Here is a 17800-nt window from a genome sequence, read left to right as displayed (position 1 = left end):
AACAAATTAGGATACCAAATTAAAAAGACAAAAGTTCAAACCCCTCGCATGCCCATGTGGATAGGAACATGCTCGTGTGAAAACTATTGCACCTATTTTTGCGAAAAACTTGTTTTAAAACCTGATTTTGCATATATTAATGGTCAATCTGATTTAACTACGATTAATTAACATACATATGCATACACCTTTAATTGAATTTATTGACATCAGTTAAGCCTCAATTATATAGAATTAGGCAATCAATTTCATGCATAACAAACACCGAAGAAATCAAATAAGTGGCGTACCTTAGCCGCTAGTAACCCACTCCATGGAAGCTTAATTTAAACAATCGTTAGTATAAATTTCATCACACACCGTGTTATCAATCAACGTGTTATTAAGAAACAATACACCGTAAATCATTCAATAATTAAACTTAAACATGCCTCAAAATTATTATAAAACCATCCAAAATAAAATGTCTAATGTCCAATTACAACCATAATTAAACTAATTCGTAGAAGTTCCACAATGCCTGATTACAGTCTTTAAAATGTGTAATAAAGTCTCTACCAAGCCTAAATTTCTTGGAACTCTCTTGCTTGGCTCGTCAGCTCCTCAAACTCGACGATTATCGGCATGAATTGTAAGGGTGTGAGCTTTAAAAAGCTCAGTGAATGTTAATAAAAACGACTAGTAAATCAAAATCCAAATCATGCTTAAATCACATCCAATCAATCACCAATTATTAGCCATGATAAAGAAACATTTCAATTTAATTTCCATATGTTTTATCAATATCAAGAATCAATTATTCATGTCTTACAAACATTGAATGATATAACAATAATCACACATAAACATATTCGCATACACTTTTCATGGCTTAATCGGGTGATCATACATTGGAATAAATAGATCTCTGAACTCCCACAAATATCAAATATAGTCCATCAAGTTGAGCGGGCCGAAGCACACCCTCCCTTATAGTGCCTCAAATAACCCAATGAGTGGAGACTCATGCTCAACACTCTCTTATCTACTCCAAACAAATCAGTCCACTGAGAGCCTTATGGTCATAATGTCACAAATAAAGGTGAGTACTCACAAATCCTATGGCATGCCAACTATATCCAATGGATCCACCATGCATGTTGCCAATATATTCAGCCAAACATAACATATAAATCAGTAATTATTATGCTCAATTTAATGTGACAAAATGCTTATGTTTAACATGTAACATAGCCATTTAACATCCAATTAAATCAAGCATTTTATTTTTCATTTTCCAATGTTCAATTACCAATTGTAACACCAATATATCATTATAAAAAACTCTAGTAAACATGATTTAATCATCAATATAACTAACCTAATTAAATTGCACAAAATCACCTAAATGCTTACTTACCATTATTCAATAAAAATTCAACTCTTATATATATAATATCAATCTTGCAAAAATCAGCCATTCTACCATGATTAATCAATTGAAATAATCAATTAAGCTACTAGTTAAACATAAATGAGGGTCAATTTACCAAATCACCCTTAGAAACACTCACCACACAATTTATTCTACCATAAACAAGTGATCAACCAAGCAAATCCAAGCTTCAATTCCGGTTAGCTCGGTCCTCTTCAAGATTTGGAGCTTTAATAGAGCTAAAGTAGACATTACCACCTTTCAAATGTTATAATAAACAGGAATTTTAATTAACTATACTAATCGAAATCATCTCACAAAGATACCTTACCAAATTTGTAACATCAAGTCGAAAACTAGATTCCTCACAAAATTGATCTCTTTAGGCCTCCTAAACGCTTTCAATCATCAATACTAGACCAAATACACTTAAACTAAGCATCAATTTCATCTTTAAATCAATTTCACGAAATTCCAAAAAATCAGTTCATGAAGATGATGAAATTCAAATTTCTTTAAATTACCTCACAAATCATGTTTAATCTTTGATAAATAAGATCAAAAACCTTCTAATGGATCCATTTTGAGTTGAAACATTCATTGATTTGTGGATTTTTTCTCAGAATTTAAGATCCACCATTAAAGAACAATGTGTTCTTGGAAGAAGTTGACATTGATAAAAATCATTTATTTGACTCCAAAATCATGTAAAAATATTTCTAATCATCATAAAAAAAAGTTTAGGATTGAAGATTACCTTTGATTCACTCTAAATTCGTTGATTGAGAATCTTGATTCAGGAAACTTGAGAAATTTCAGAATATTTTTGGCTACTTTTGAGAATAATTTCTGGTGAATTGAGAGAGTATTTTGAGAAAGAAATTTGTAGGATGTATTCTATGATGATAGATCTTTAAAATCATGCAAAGAAAATGAATTTTAAAGCTCTCTAATTTGATGTAAATTGTGTGAAAAGTGGGCTAGATACATTAGTTTTAAAACTGAAACCACCCACTAGAAATTTAAAAATTGGGAAATTTGCCTAATGGCCATTCCAACATTTCCCTTACTTTTACCATTTAATCCTTTCCCTCCCAAAATTTGAATTTGAAGGTTTATTTTCCATATGAATACTCTAATTTTTCCCTTATTTTACAATTAAATCCTATGTAATTAATATTTAAATTTTACTCAAATTACCCCAATAAAAATTATTTTAAAATTATTTTTCAACCCAAACTGATTATTTTTAGTAATAATTATTTGAAATCTTTAAAATTAATTTTTTGAAAAAATATTTTTTAATTTTTCGAATTATTGTTTAATCGATTTTAGATGAAATTAACCTCCTAAATTAAATTAAAAATTACTAGAAACCCTATAAATTCCTAGTTTCACACTCAGAACCCGAAAAATATATCCAAAACTACTAGACCCGATTTAGGGATATTACAACCAATGTGGTCCCATGCTAGCCAATGTGTGAGATGTTGGTTAGGAATTAATCGACTGCGAACTAGAAGGGTTATAGGCTAAGGGAGTAATCAGATAAGTTTTTTAGAAGTGATAGTTTTTGGATAAGACAACTCAATATTGATGTTACGTTTACCAAGTTCCTATAAAGACTTGAGTTAAGTTAAAAGGACACTCGAGTTAAGTCAATGGAGAGTTATATTCCTTCTTAAGAACTAGGGCTAAAAGCTGATGAAAACATCTCTAAGATGAGTCTAAAACCCCAATTTTTGTTAGTGGCGATCTCTGTCAAAGGAAAGCCTTTGTGGCAAACTCTAGACAAGAAAGCCTTTATGGCAATCTCCGTAAAGGAAGCCTTTGTGACTATATCTGAAAAGGAACACCTTCGTGTGCAACCTAAGGACAAGACACCTTGGTGGAAAATTTGTAACGGAAAGCCCTTGTGGTGAATAAAAAGGAAGCCATTGTGACTATTTAAATGAAGGAATGCCTTCACAACAAATTTTGAATTAATGACGTGTATGGAATTAGGAAAGAATGACAAGAATGGTTCTCTAAAGGCAAAGTAAAGATAGGACTCTGAAGGTATGGTGCGCGTCAGAGTTAATGTATGGACAAGTAGAAGGAACTAAGTATCCAGTGAACTCTGAAAGAAAGGCACCGTATGTAAATGAAATGGCAAACCTCGCATAATAACAAGAAAATAATAGTGAAGCTAGAGCGTGCTAGAATAGGTGGCGAATCCAAGATATATGTTATAGGCATGTATAGATAGTACGTTTGAAGTAAGAAATATCTTGGCAAACTCTATGTGAAGTAATGGGCGTAGTGTACCACACCCAAAGGTAGTGGTAAAATTAGGACGTATGAAATAAGATTTTAATTCTACTATTGAGGAAAAATGGAGTGGTTAAGGATTAAGTAAAGATAAAATTTTAAAAAGGGACATAGAAAGTGATGGGATTGTAAGTATAATACGCTCAAAGGAAAGAAATGGTCATTTGAGTTTGGACCTCAAATCTGGAGCCTAATAGAGTGAATGCTTAATGAATATGAAAGGAAGGTAAGTTCTTAAAGACACTGAGAAGAAAATAAAGGTCTAAAATAGAAAAGAGTAATTACAGTCTGTTAAAGGAAATCTTAGTGGAGTAACTGAAAAAGGAATAAGGAAAATTCAAAGGACACATGAAGGACATGCGAAGCATTTATCATGCTTTGATATACTAAAACAAGCATGTAAGGATTATCTCACTAAGTTCTTATGAACTTAATAAAGCTATTTCCTGTTTCAGGTTGTAAAAGAGTATGAGCCGAGGGACAAAGCCAGGGTTGCACCAAGGAGTGGCCGATCGGGATATTATGCATATAGAGGAAGTTAAGTGTCGTGCTTAACTCTGAGCATAAGTTTATTAGGTTGTATTCCAATATGTATACAGTAAGCCGAGAGATAAATTGGAAAATTGATGAAATTTTATTATCATTAATTCTATATGTAACCATACAATGTACACCCATAAGAGACTCTGTCATATTCATAGAAAGAAATTTTACTTAGGAAAAAAATTTTAAGTTGCATCTATTATAGGATGTAATACCCAATACTCGAATCTGGTTCATCAGCTCAGGTGGAGGGCATTACATACTTATGTTTGCTCGGAGAGATATTAATGCTGCAACAGTTTTTCTACTCAAAGCATCTGCTACCACATTTGCCTTCTCTAGATGATACTCAATAATCAGATCAAAACTTTTCAACAATTCTAACCATCTTTTTTGGCACAAATTCAAATCCTTTTGAGTCATCAAATACTTCAAACTTTTATGATCAGAGCATACATGACATTTCTCTCCATATAAATAATATCTTTAATGCTAAAACAACTGCTGCCAATTGTAGATCATAAGTTGGATAGTTTTTCTCATGCAGTTTAAGCTAACGAGATACATAAGATATATCCTTACCCTTCTACATAAGTACACATCTCAACCCATTCAAAGATGTGTCAATAAAAAATGTATACTTGAAACCAGACTTTGGTTATGCTAATATTAAAGCTTCAATCAAAACTGTTTTCAATTTCTCAAAACTCTACTGACATTCATCATTCCACACAAACTTTTCTTTCTTCTTCAATAATCGAGCATGTGGTGATGTTAATATTGAAAATCCTTTCATAAATATTTTGTAATACCCTGCTAATCCTAGAAAACTACGGGCTTTAGATACATTTTTTGGCAGATTCCACTCAAGTACCGCTTTTACCTTGGTAGGATCTACCTTAATACAAGCAACAAAAATAACATGTCCCAAAAATGTACTTCTTTCAACCAAAACTCGCATTTACTAAACTTAGCATACAACTGATTATCATTTAGAGTTCTCAACATAGTTCTCAAATATTCCTCATGATCATCATCATTCTTAGAATAAACTAATATATCATCCATAAAGATCAATACAGACTGATCTAGATATGCATGGAATACCCTGTTCGTTAAATCCATTAATATTGCAGGCACATTAGTCAAACCAAAGGGCATTACTAAAAATTCATAGTGACCATACCTTGATCGAAAGGCTGTCTTAGGCACATCATTACCTTTAATCTTTACTTGATAGTATCCAGACTTCAAATAAATTTTACATAACTGAACAAAAAAATGTTCAATCCTTGGCAAATGCTACTTATTATTTATTCTTACCTTGTTCTATTGACGGTAATCTATACACAGACACATTGTTCCATCTTTCTTTTTCACAAACAAAAATTGACGCACCCATGGTGATCCACTTAGTCGTATAAAACCATTATCTAACAGATCTTTCAATTACTCCTTTAGTTCTTGAAGTTCTAATAGGGCCATTCTGTAGGGTGCACAAGAAACAAGTACTGTTCCAGGTTCCAGGTTCTAACTCAATTGAAAACTCTAATCCTCTCAAGTGGCACTCCAAGAAGCTCCCCTGGAAACTATAGCATTATGTTTTGTCAACCAATCCAACCCCAAAACATCATCATTATGAAAAATCAATAATAACAAATCTATCAAAAATGTATACTCACCAAATACCAATGGACAATTCTTTATCAACTTATTCACCAGGGTACTTTGACCCAAAGGATTAGTTACTGACACATTGGTTTCAGAATACATTACTTCGAGACTTAGACCCCCTAAAACCTTAGCACCCTTCAGTTTCTACTCTGGGGTGCAATCAAAATCATTCATAATCCTATTTGTGGCAACCAACTAATACTCGGCCACAGTCAGGGTGACCCCAACGACACTCCTAAATAGTTCTGCTCCATTAGATTGGAGTTGTTCAATTATCGACCCTTGACTCCCAGATCCAATATGAGTCCCTTTGATAATACCTCGTTCCCAGCAGTCTAAACCTTTGACTCAGTTTCAGCGGTAGGAGTTTAATAGTTTCACTTGTATCTAAACTGGGCATACTGCCCATCAAAGATGGCTCAACTCAAGCCCCTCGATATCGAGCACCGCACCTATGGGTACTAAGTTCTTAGCATCCATAAGTATTCATTATCTTATCTACAATTTCAATGTTTTACGTATTAGTTTAGGTTTTAAAAAAATCCTAAATCTAAAATTTTATCAGAAGTACTTATGGGAGTTCAGAGAATATGTTATGGCACTAGAATCTCTAGAGGCAAACAATTTTACTACAATTTTATATGCAAAGTATCTAAAGTATAGCTAAAATTTCAAGTTTCTTACTTAGATTGACGCTGGAGTTTCGATTTCTCTTTCCAAAAATCAAAAAGTCAAATTTAATGAAGATTTCCAATTAAAGAAAAAAATTATTTTTCTAAAACATTTTGAACCCAAAAATGCACAGCCCAAGTTTGCAACCTGATTCTAATACCACCAAATGTAATACCCCAAACCTGGCCTAGACATTACAGTCAGATTGTGAAGGCTACATTGTTACGTAAAAACATTGCCGCTTAATTTTTGTGAAAAACTCATTTTTAATTCAAAGGTAAACGAAATAGATTAGTCTTTCAAAAATATAAGTATTCGAAAAATTGATTATAAAAAAATGGACCCAATTGCATAACCACTTGCTTCGTAAAACATCATATCAAATTTTCAAATACTTGGCAGCAGAAAACATTTTTTTAACTTTAATCTTATAAAATCATAGTATTTCATGAGTTATGTCTTCTTAGATAAAAATTTCAATTATTAATAGTACGTTTGCCAAATAAATACCAACACCAAAATTTAATTCCCGAAACAAAATTAAAAGTCCAAAAGTCTATAATCAAACCAAAAGCATACTTAAAACTAAAATGTTTGAACCGAACTACGGAATCGCCACCTAATCCTAAGTCTTAGGATCACCTGAAACAAAATGAGACAAACAAGTGAGCTAAAAGCCCAGTGTGTGACTTGGCCCATATACAAATTTTTGCTTATAGAGTTCACATATGCAATTATCAGATAAAAAATTTCATATTTTCAAAAAATATTTCATTTTTCACATTTCCAGAACTTATAGCATATCACAACAAATCCTACTCCCATCCTCTACACACCATCTCCATCCAACCAATCAAACCTGTTAGGACTGTAGGAGTCCATCCATCTAATCACACCGATATAGGGCGGTATGCCACTCATATAAGTGTAGCTGAGCTGCCAGACAAAAATTTACGATTTAACATCCAAAATTGCAGTAATACTACCAGAAAACACTTCCTCCATCATATCAAAACCCAACCCCAATGTATATTCATAATCATATTAACACACATATAAATCACATGAATTGTATGGAATGCATACCTAAACATACTTTTATGGATTATATGATACCTAAACCTACTCAACATGCTTTCTAAGCATACTCATGTGTATCATACCGTATTTTATGCTTTTATAAGCATACAAAAGGCTCACATATCCAATTTTAGAGTCCCTTAATTGGCCTCTAATCGGGCATTCAAATTGGCCAAAAAGAGCCCATACGGCCCAACAAGCCAACTCGTATGGTCCACACAATTGTGTGCTCCATACGGCCTGGCACACGACCTACAACACAGTCATGTGGTGCATACGGTTTGTCACACGACCTACCATATGACCTGTGACACTGGCCAGTTTTGAAAATAGCCATCGTTTTTAGGTTTTTTTGAGTTTCAGTCGAGATTTCAGGTTAGTTTCACACACCTGATGATATTTTTGACAAACCACAAAATATCGCACTCTGAATCCTACACACGACACCAAATAAAATTGATTTCAAACACTAATTAACAAAAATTTTAACCCTTTTCTAAAGGAAAAATAGTCCTGCAATAAGCATACGAACACTTACCTCGAAGGTAACAACAACCCAAACTATTCAAAGTACTTAATTTGTTGTAGGTTCGTTTAACGCCACATATTCTTCTCCTAATAACACAAGAATACACTATACTAACATTAATTTCAAAGACTTTTAAGCAGGAACTATGCTTGACTGAACCCAAATTCAAATAACTTACACACTTACCAACCCGTCACGAATTTACAACGAAGAAGGAAGATAGAACTAATGGTAGAACTGCAATGGGAATAAAGCTTCAGGTGCAAAAGAATAGGAATTTGGAAAATACAAGAAGAATAGAAGAAGATAATTAGCAAAAGAAAGACGTGAAAAGAAAACCAAGGAAAGAAAATGAAAAAAGAACATGAGAAGAAGTCGGAAGATGGATGGTTTAATGGGTGAGGGGATTTAAGGATTTTGATAAATTTAAAAAATAAAAATAACTTATTTTAATCCAAATCCTAACCCTCCAGATTTTATAGAATTAAATTGAACTCTACTTTTTTAAAAAAAATTTCATACTTGTACTCCACAGGATTCAAACACAAGACCTAGGGTTAAGCTGAAGCTTTACCACTAAACCAAAAGGCTCATTTTTGTTAAGAATCTTGCAAAATAAAAAGATAAGCCCTTAGGCTCAAGTTGACCATAATTCAAAAGTAAATAATGAAAATCCAAAATAAGGAAATCAAACTCAAGACCTAAAGCAAACAACCAAGGCACTTAACCACCACACCAAATTAAACTACTTGACATACTTTAACAATCCAAACTTAAGAAAATTGAGGCATTACAGAGGAGTTTTGTGGAATATTGGAGACAGTTAAGTCCACGTTATTGTTGTCAATGCACTACATCGAGAGTATAGAGGACATTAACGATTAAATCGCATACTTTTGGCAGTTTAAATCCATTGACTGTTACTAGTGGCTTGTCCACAAAATTGGTAGCTTGTCTGCATATTGATTTGCAGTATAATTGCACTATTGTATTGGTGGTTCATCCACAACGGGCTTGGGCCCATACTATTTTGGAGTTCAGATGACGGGTTCCGAGGAACTTGTGGTGTGTAACGGTTGGATGGGTAGGAACTTTCCTTGCATTGCCTCATGCTCACGACATATTCTTATGATGTTGAATTATGTCATGTATTGAGCTCTAATGAAAATGATAAATGTTACTTGTGTGATTGAATGTATATGTTGCATTGTGATTGACTCACATTGAGCTAGTTTAGCTCACCCAATAGTCTTAACTTCTCAGGTGATACACGAGACTAGGACCAGACTTGACATGCGGACATATGATGAACTCTGGACTAAATATATACTTTTATTAATTTCTATTAAGTTTTATTTTCTTTTTGGACTGTGGTTTAGGTATTTCTTTGGTTTGGGTTTTATTTTAGTATGCATAATCAACACGTTGATTGGATTTGTATGTATATCTTAAAACTGGGAAATGCATGTCACATGACCTAACTGAAAACTTGACATAAACAAAGTTTTTCCGTTGCATTGAAAGGTAGTAGAAATTTTGTAAAATAAGAGAACAAGCAGCAATTTTTTCAAAGTAAATAATGAATGTTTTCCAAAGTAAATCAAGAGAAGAACACGGTTTTTCCTAAAAGAGATTAACTAAGGTGTTCAAAGGATTGTAAGGTCACTTAGTCACACCGGTGGCTATTTTATCCTTTACGATTCAGCCAGAATGTCTAGGTCAGGTTGGGGAGGTTACACTATAACTATATATAAGTTTGATTTCATTTATCAGATATTCCCTCAAGTTTTATATTTTATTCAATTTAGTCCCTAAAACTGAATTTTCCATAACTATCTCATTTGACCTTTTGTTTTGAAACTGATCTCAATTTCATCCTTCTCTAGCCCTCTAAAATCTACATTTAAAAAAATTCATGTCAATTTAGAAATATTTACACTTTAGTCCCTATGTTCAAAACTAACAACTTTCACTTTACAAATTAGTCATTTTTTACATCTAAGCTTAAAATCTAACAATTTAGTGCCAAAAACTTCAATATTCAACAATAGAAACTTTTATAAACTTTAAAAATTTTGCAAAATAGTCCCTAGGCTAGCTAAATTAAGCTCTCGAGATCTCAAAAACATAAAAATTACAAGAAATGACAAAATTAAGCTTACCTATCAAGGACATAAAGTTTAATGCCCTAGGACCGGTTCTTCGTGGTTGAAGAAGAAAATAAGACAATGTTTCTCTTAATTTCCATGCTTTTATTTTCATTAAATTTTATTGATATTAATCATTTTCAACATAAAATTAACATTATTTTTAGTATATCTAAGATTTTTGTAAAACTTGTTTTTCTGTGGTGTTGGAAACAATAGTTTTGGGACCACAAATCTAATCAGTAAGTCCGTAATAAATTATTATTTAATTTATATGAGTCAAATATAATTTTATCCTAAATTTTGATTTGATAAATTTTAGTTTATTGAACAAATAGTAAAGATAAATGGTTTATTTCGAAAGTTAAGTGGTTTTAAAAAATGAGATTTTGGGACCCCGTTTTTGTAAATCGGGTCTGTAAATATTTTTATTAAATATGTTCAGAGTTATTATAATGTTTTATTGATGTTTGGTCTAGAAATTTTAATGTTTGACTAGTTAATTAAGGAAAAAGGACTAAATCGTAAAAATTATAAAACTTTATCACTATTGATTATTATTAACTAAAATGCATAATTAAGGTTTGTTTAAGGATTGACAAGGAAATTAAGCCATTATTAAGGTTGGTGGATAGTATTTCACATTACTTTATATGGAAATAATGTATATGTTAATTAATTTAAATAATAAACATTTGTTAAAAAGATAAAAAACATAAAAAAATAGTATCATCTCCTTTCATGTTTTCTTTTATTCCACCGAATACAGCATTGAAGAACATCCAAAAGCTTCTATTCATCTTATTTAATTTTCATGGTAAGTAATTTCTAAATAGTTTTTTAGTATATTTTATGTTGTTGTGCTTGTTGCAACGAGTCTAGCTAGCCTGTATTTTCGTTCTCAAAATAGTTAAAAGTTTGTTAAAATTACCATTGATTAAATTTTGGTGTTTATGAGATTAAATGATGATTTGGTAATCTTTATTGTTAATTAGGATTATTTTGTAAAGGAATTTTGGTTAGTTTTGAACCTAGGGCCTAATTTGAAATTTTGTAAAAATTTAGCATATTAATTGTGAAGAATTCGAATGTTAAAGGCTGCTTTGGGGTGTTATTGAATTTAGTTGGAAGTATTAGAGGTTAAAAGTGAAAATTTAAAATATTTTGGTGTTAAGGACTAAATTGAATAAAGTGTAAAATTGTAAAAAATGAAATTTAAGGGGCATATGCATAGAAATAAATTTAATAATGTATTTGAGTTTAATAAATTGAATTTAATTATTATATAGATCAAGGATTGAACGGTACGGAGGAAAATTGGGAAAAAGGGAAAATTGCATAATAGTCCCCATGAATAGATTTGCTTGCTGATTGAATTAGGTAAGTTCATAGTATAGACATATGAATATATTTATGATTCGTGCTGTTATGAATTTATTAATCAAATTTTGATTGAAATGCTAATGCAATATTGAAATTATTAATTATTTATAATTAAGTACAATATTGAAGTACCTATTAGGAAATTGTTGAACTTATATGAAACACGAGTTATATGATTTCGAAAAGAACATAGTTGATTTGCAGCATGTGTACGGATATTTTTAAAGTGCCTCTGAATGTTAAGTGCGATATTTTTGTTAAAATGCTCGTTTGAACGTAGTAATCGATTAGGATACAATTGGCATGTAGTAGGGTTAGAATACGTGCTTGTATGAGTTTGCATTTTCATGCCCTTGTTTTCACTTTGGTGTCTCTGTCAGCATTTTGATGCTCTTTGGTGTGTTTTGGGGTACCCGAGTATCCGAGTCATGTTACTATAGTTCATTGGGCCTTTCGTTAAAAATATATATTAGTAATTAATTAATTAATTATTAGGAGATGATCTATTTATATTAATATTGAAATGTTAAATGATGAAATTGAATAATTAACGATTATGTATTTAAAAGTTGTTTGAAACGATATTGAAATGAACAGAAAGTTTATAGTTATATGTATGAAACGCTCGCTTTGTAAATGCGATATGGGTGACAGAGTTATGTGTTTAAAAGAAATAGAATATGAATATGAATTGACATGATCAATTGGTTGATATGATTTATATATTAAATCTTTCTCATTGAATGATATGCAAATATGTCGTATTGAAGGATTAAGAGATTATACGATTGATATGTGAAAAGCTCACCTTATTGTTGTAAATGTCTTGACAGGAATTTGTATTAAATTAGTTATATCTGTTTACTTAATTGTAAATTGAGGTAAGAGTTTTGTTAAGGATTTATGAATTTACTAAGCTATATGAGCTTACTTTGTTTCATTTATTGATTTCTGTAGTTTACGTTTTGTGGAATTAGTTGGACAGGTCAACTTCAGAGCTCACACTATCCAGGCTCTTTCCAGTAGCTTTTGTTTTGGTTATTTTGGTTTGTGGCATGTATATATGTTTTGAAGTTGTTAAGGTTAATGTTTTAGTTGAAATTTGAAATTAAGTCTATGTGGTCATAAAGTGATATGTTATGATTTCATGTTAGTCTTATTTGGTATGAAAATGTTTTGTGCATTTTCGTTGATAGGCATTGTTTTGGTATATCTTTAGTGATTGAATATATGGAATGGCCAATTGGTAGGTAATTCATGGTATTGGAATGTTAGATTTTGTTTTTGCTAAGTGGCTTGGATATATGGTTTTGGATAGTTGGCATTTTGAAACCTTGTTGATGGTTATGGTTAAGTTGCTTATTGTATATGCTTAATATTGTGCTACCAATGAGGTCACATTGGTAAGGCACATAAGTGGTATAACTTTTGGTATGATTTAGGTGTGTTTATATGTGTTTTAGTGTAGATGATTTTGGTTGGAAATGGTATAGCTTGGTGCCTAAGTAGTGGTGGTTGTTTTGGTTTGAAAATGAGGTCATTTGGTTGCACACGGCCTGAGACACGGGCTGTCACAAAATCGTGTGCCACACACACGACCACTCCACACGACCGTGTGTCTTATAGATTTAAAGTGTAGATTTTTCAACACGACATAAAGTTGTTACACGGTCTGGTGACATGGCCAAACTTACATCGAGTTGAACACATCCTGGTCTAACGTCGGTGACACGGCCGTTTGACCCTGAGTTACATGAGCACATTTTGTTACACGGTTTGGCCACACGACCATGTCTTTGAGTCACTCGGCTTGAGATCTATCACATGGTTGTGTGACCCCTATTTCAAAAATTTTCAAATTTTTCAAATTTTTTTTATTTGTTTCAGATTAGTCCCTGATTGTTTCAAAACTATTTTTAAGGCCTTGTAGGCTCGAATTAAGCTTCGTATATGATTGAATGACATGTTTGTTAAATGAATTATTATTGAATGTTTTGAAAATATGCTTTTGAAATGAAATGTTTTACCTGTGTTTTGTTAACTGCTGTAACTTCCTGTAACCCTAGTCTGGTGCCAGTGATGGCTTAGAGGTGTTACAATTTTAACCATCCACAATATTCTAAGTTGTCTTAATTGTCATTTTATGCCTTGTTCAAGTACTAAATAAGCCATTTAGAAATTAAAAATCTAGTGATTAACTTTTACCACTTTTACGATTTAGTTCTTGTACCACAATTAACTATCGATTCAATAAAATTAACATACCAAAATTCGATATAATACTAAAATAGACTCATAAATATTAAATAATAATATTTATTGACTTGATAATCGAAAAATGGGGTTTCAAAACCACCATTTTTGGTACCACTAAAAAATGGGTTACTACACATCAAACACATAAAATTTAGAAAACCGAAGAGCTTTACTAATCTAAACATCATTATAGAAACATATTTAAGCCAAAACAAATTCCTACTAATAGTATTTGATAGTGTTCGAAAGTGAAAATGAACTTCCAAGTCAAGAACTCTTTGAGTATATGTTCATGACTCTTATACTATGAGCCTTGGAGTAGAAAATTTACAAAATCTCTTAAACATAAAACCAACAACCAGAATAACCAATTCCAAACAACCACTTACACATTATATCATCAATAAAAATGCAATCAAATAGCAAAAAAAATGAAAGAAAAACAATCCAAACATCTTCTTAACATGGTAGTGGTCGAATCTGACGACGTCACATGGTAGTGGTTTTCGAAAAATATGTCGTCCCTAAATCCTCTTTTCTATTTAACCATTTTTTTATTATCTTATGTTAACTTCAAATCGTGTCGTTCGTTTTCAAAACATTATTCATTTACATATCGTTATTCAATTTCAAAATGTTTTTTATTGCGAAAGCTTTTAAACAGTTTGCTTATTCGTGGTATTTTTGATAAAACATTAATTTCATTTGAAAACCTGTGTTTTACCTAACAGTAGCAGATTTAAATCATAAAACCATATAAAATACAAAATTTAAACCAAAATTCGTAAAGGCCATAATTACAGCAAAATACTCCCAAATAAAAGTAAAATCATAAATAGGTAATAAACAGTATAAAAGAAGTCATGTGGCCACCACTGAGTCCTCCGCTGCACCGATCCGCCTAAATCTAGGGATTACATGTACAGATTAAATATAAGGGGCGAGTTTACGTAAACTCAGTGTGTAACCCCCATACAAATGAACAGACAGTAAACAGATAATCACAGTTTGGGCTTAAACCCTTTTCAGTATCAGTATCAGTCCAGTTTGGGCCTTAGCCCATCTCAGTACAAAAACAGTCATGTAGTAGGGCTTTAGCCCATCACAGTACCAGTAGCAGTAACAGATATGCAGTCACAAAAATCCTACCCATCCAGCCTCTACACATCATCTCCATCCAACCCTACACTCCATGTGGGGATATAATCAACCCACCCATCCCTACACTCCAAGTAGTATCGAATGCGGCACTAGACAGTAGTTTAAAACTGAACTGCCAGTAAATTAGGCTTGAGGCCTTTCAGTACACTTTCTCCGAACATTATAATCCCCCAACCCAATGCAATGCAGTATACATAAATGACATGCTATAACATAATATCATGCATGTAAATAGGGCATACAGTATAAAATCAGTGGGACATCATCAGGCTTAATCATATCAGTCATACAGTCATTTCAGTCAAGTAGGGGTCTAGGTGAACTTACCGACCCTACAGTAGGTTCACAGTCGACTTGGGCAACTCGTACAACCTTATCAGTCAAACAGTGAAAATGGGCCTACAAGCCCAAGATGTTCGCCTGTGTAGGCCCACACGCCCGTATGGCCCACATGACCTAGATTTGTCTTGGCCTTATGATCTATTTTAATGTAACCCGTGCTAGTTAATTATTCATATGTGTTTCCACTATTTACTTATATGATCCTTCAAAGCTGTCTACTTGAGTCACTGTTACTAAATTATTTGTATCTTAAGCAACAGAATTCCAAATTAAGATCCACAAATTTTCCCTGAAACTAGACTCATATATCTTCTTACCATAAAATGTTTGGAATTTTTGGTTTAGCCAATAAGTACAATTTATTCTTTAAAGTTTCCCCTGCTCTGTTGTCTAACAGTTTCAACCTTTTTGCACTAAAAATTAATTATTTTCTCGTACAGAATTTGGATGATGTTCTAGTTTGTTTCTCATGAAAATAAACTCATTCAGGATTTTAAACATATAAATTCTGACCCTGTCTCACTAAAATTCAAATATCTCATAATATGAAATTCTTTTGCTTACTTCATTTATTCTATGAGAAACTAGACTCAAATATATTTAATCTCATATTTTTTCATCCTCTAATTCAATTTCCACAATTTATGGTGATTTTTCAAAGTTAGCCTACTGCTATTGTCCAAATAGCAAGCAATTTTAGCTTTTTACCGAATCCTTTATTTTTGTGTTTCGGGTACACACCTGATCTCGTTTCGCTGCAAATACGCTCCCAAGCACTCCAAGACCTAAAAATCAATAATTAGAGCCCAATTTAGATCCCTAAAAAAATCTCACAACTAAAAATTGTCTACATCAAAATCGATAGTGAACCTAAACATTTACCGGCAATGAATCAAAATTCCTAACGCTCAATTTACTTGTGAAGCCGCAACTGATTACTAATTTTTGCCTAAACCAAGAGATCCAAAACAATCCTTTTTAGGAACTAGCTAAGAAACAATAAAATAGAGGGAGTTAGATACTTATAGAACGAGTGTATACAATTGCTGGCCGAAAAGTTTGGCCACTAGAAAAATCAAATAGAGAGGGTGGACTAGGGAGCAATAACTTGGCAAAGCAAAGAATAATAGGACGGTAGAAAAATTGGGGAAAATAGGAGAATGCCAAAATTTGGGAAAAATAAAAACCAAATAGAAACTTCGATGATATCGATAGCTACCCCATATCCCTAAATGTTCTCCCACTAATCCTACTAACCTACAACCACTCAAGAATCCCACTCTGCCGAAATACTTGTCCATCACTGCGCAAAAATAACACCTACGCTCCAACATGGACTCAAACTCAAGACCTTATGCAATCAAATACTCCACTTAACCACTAGATCAGCTGGCCCCACTACACCAAAATAGGCTTTTAACGGCGCTTTTTAGGGCTATAGCGGCTTTTTTTAGCGTCGCAAATACTTTTAGCGGCGCTTAGAGAAGTGCCGCAAATAATGCCGCTAATGACTGCATCGGTAACTTTAGCGGCACTTTTTATAATAAACGCCGCTATAGACCAGGGTCTTTAGCGGCGCTTAGCCATCAAACGCCGCTATAGACCATGGTCTTTAGCAGCGCTTATCCATAAAACGCGGCTATAGACCATGGTCTTTAGCGGCACTAACCCATAAAACGCCGCTATAGCCCATGGCTTTTAGTGGCGCTTACCCATAAAACGCCGCTATAGATCTTGGTCTTTAGTGGCGCTTACCATACAAACGCCACTATAGACCATGGTCTTTAGAGGCGCTTAACCAACAAACGCCGCTATAGCTCATGGTTTTTAGCGGCGCTTTTAGAAAAACGCCACTAATTTTGGCAGGTTTGAAATTTTTTTTATTTTCAGCCCTCCTGTAAAAACAAATCAGAAGAAACCAAATCTAACCAACCGAAAGTAATAAATCTATATAATATTTAAAATAAATAAAATAAAATTCGTATTATTCTTACAAAAATTGTAAAAGTTAAAATGATAATACCAAAGTCAAAATTGAAGTATATTTACACGATAGTCTAAGGCACCGGTGGTTGCGACTGCTGAAACATATTCATCATATTCTGAAGCTGCTGCTGGAGTTTATCGAACTTTTTAAGCTGTTCTGCTTCCTTCGCTGTAGCCTCTACTTCCCTCGCTGCAGCCTCTGCTTCTCTCACTGCCGCATCTGCTTTAAGCTACTGCTGGAGTTGTTCATACTTTCGTTGAACCTCAGCTTCTCTCGCTGCTGCCTCTGCTTCTCTTGCTGCC

This window comes from Gossypium hirsutum, chromosome D01 (genome assembly GCF_007990345.1).
Source record: "Gossypium hirsutum isolate 1008001.06 chromosome D01, Gossypium_hirsutum_v2.1, whole genome shotgun sequence".
Classification (NCBI taxonomy): Eukaryota; Viridiplantae; Streptophyta; class Magnoliopsida; order Malvales; family Malvaceae; genus Gossypium; species Gossypium hirsutum.
The sequence above is the reverse complement of the archived record's forward strand: the minus strand, read 5'-3'. Positions refer to the sequence as shown.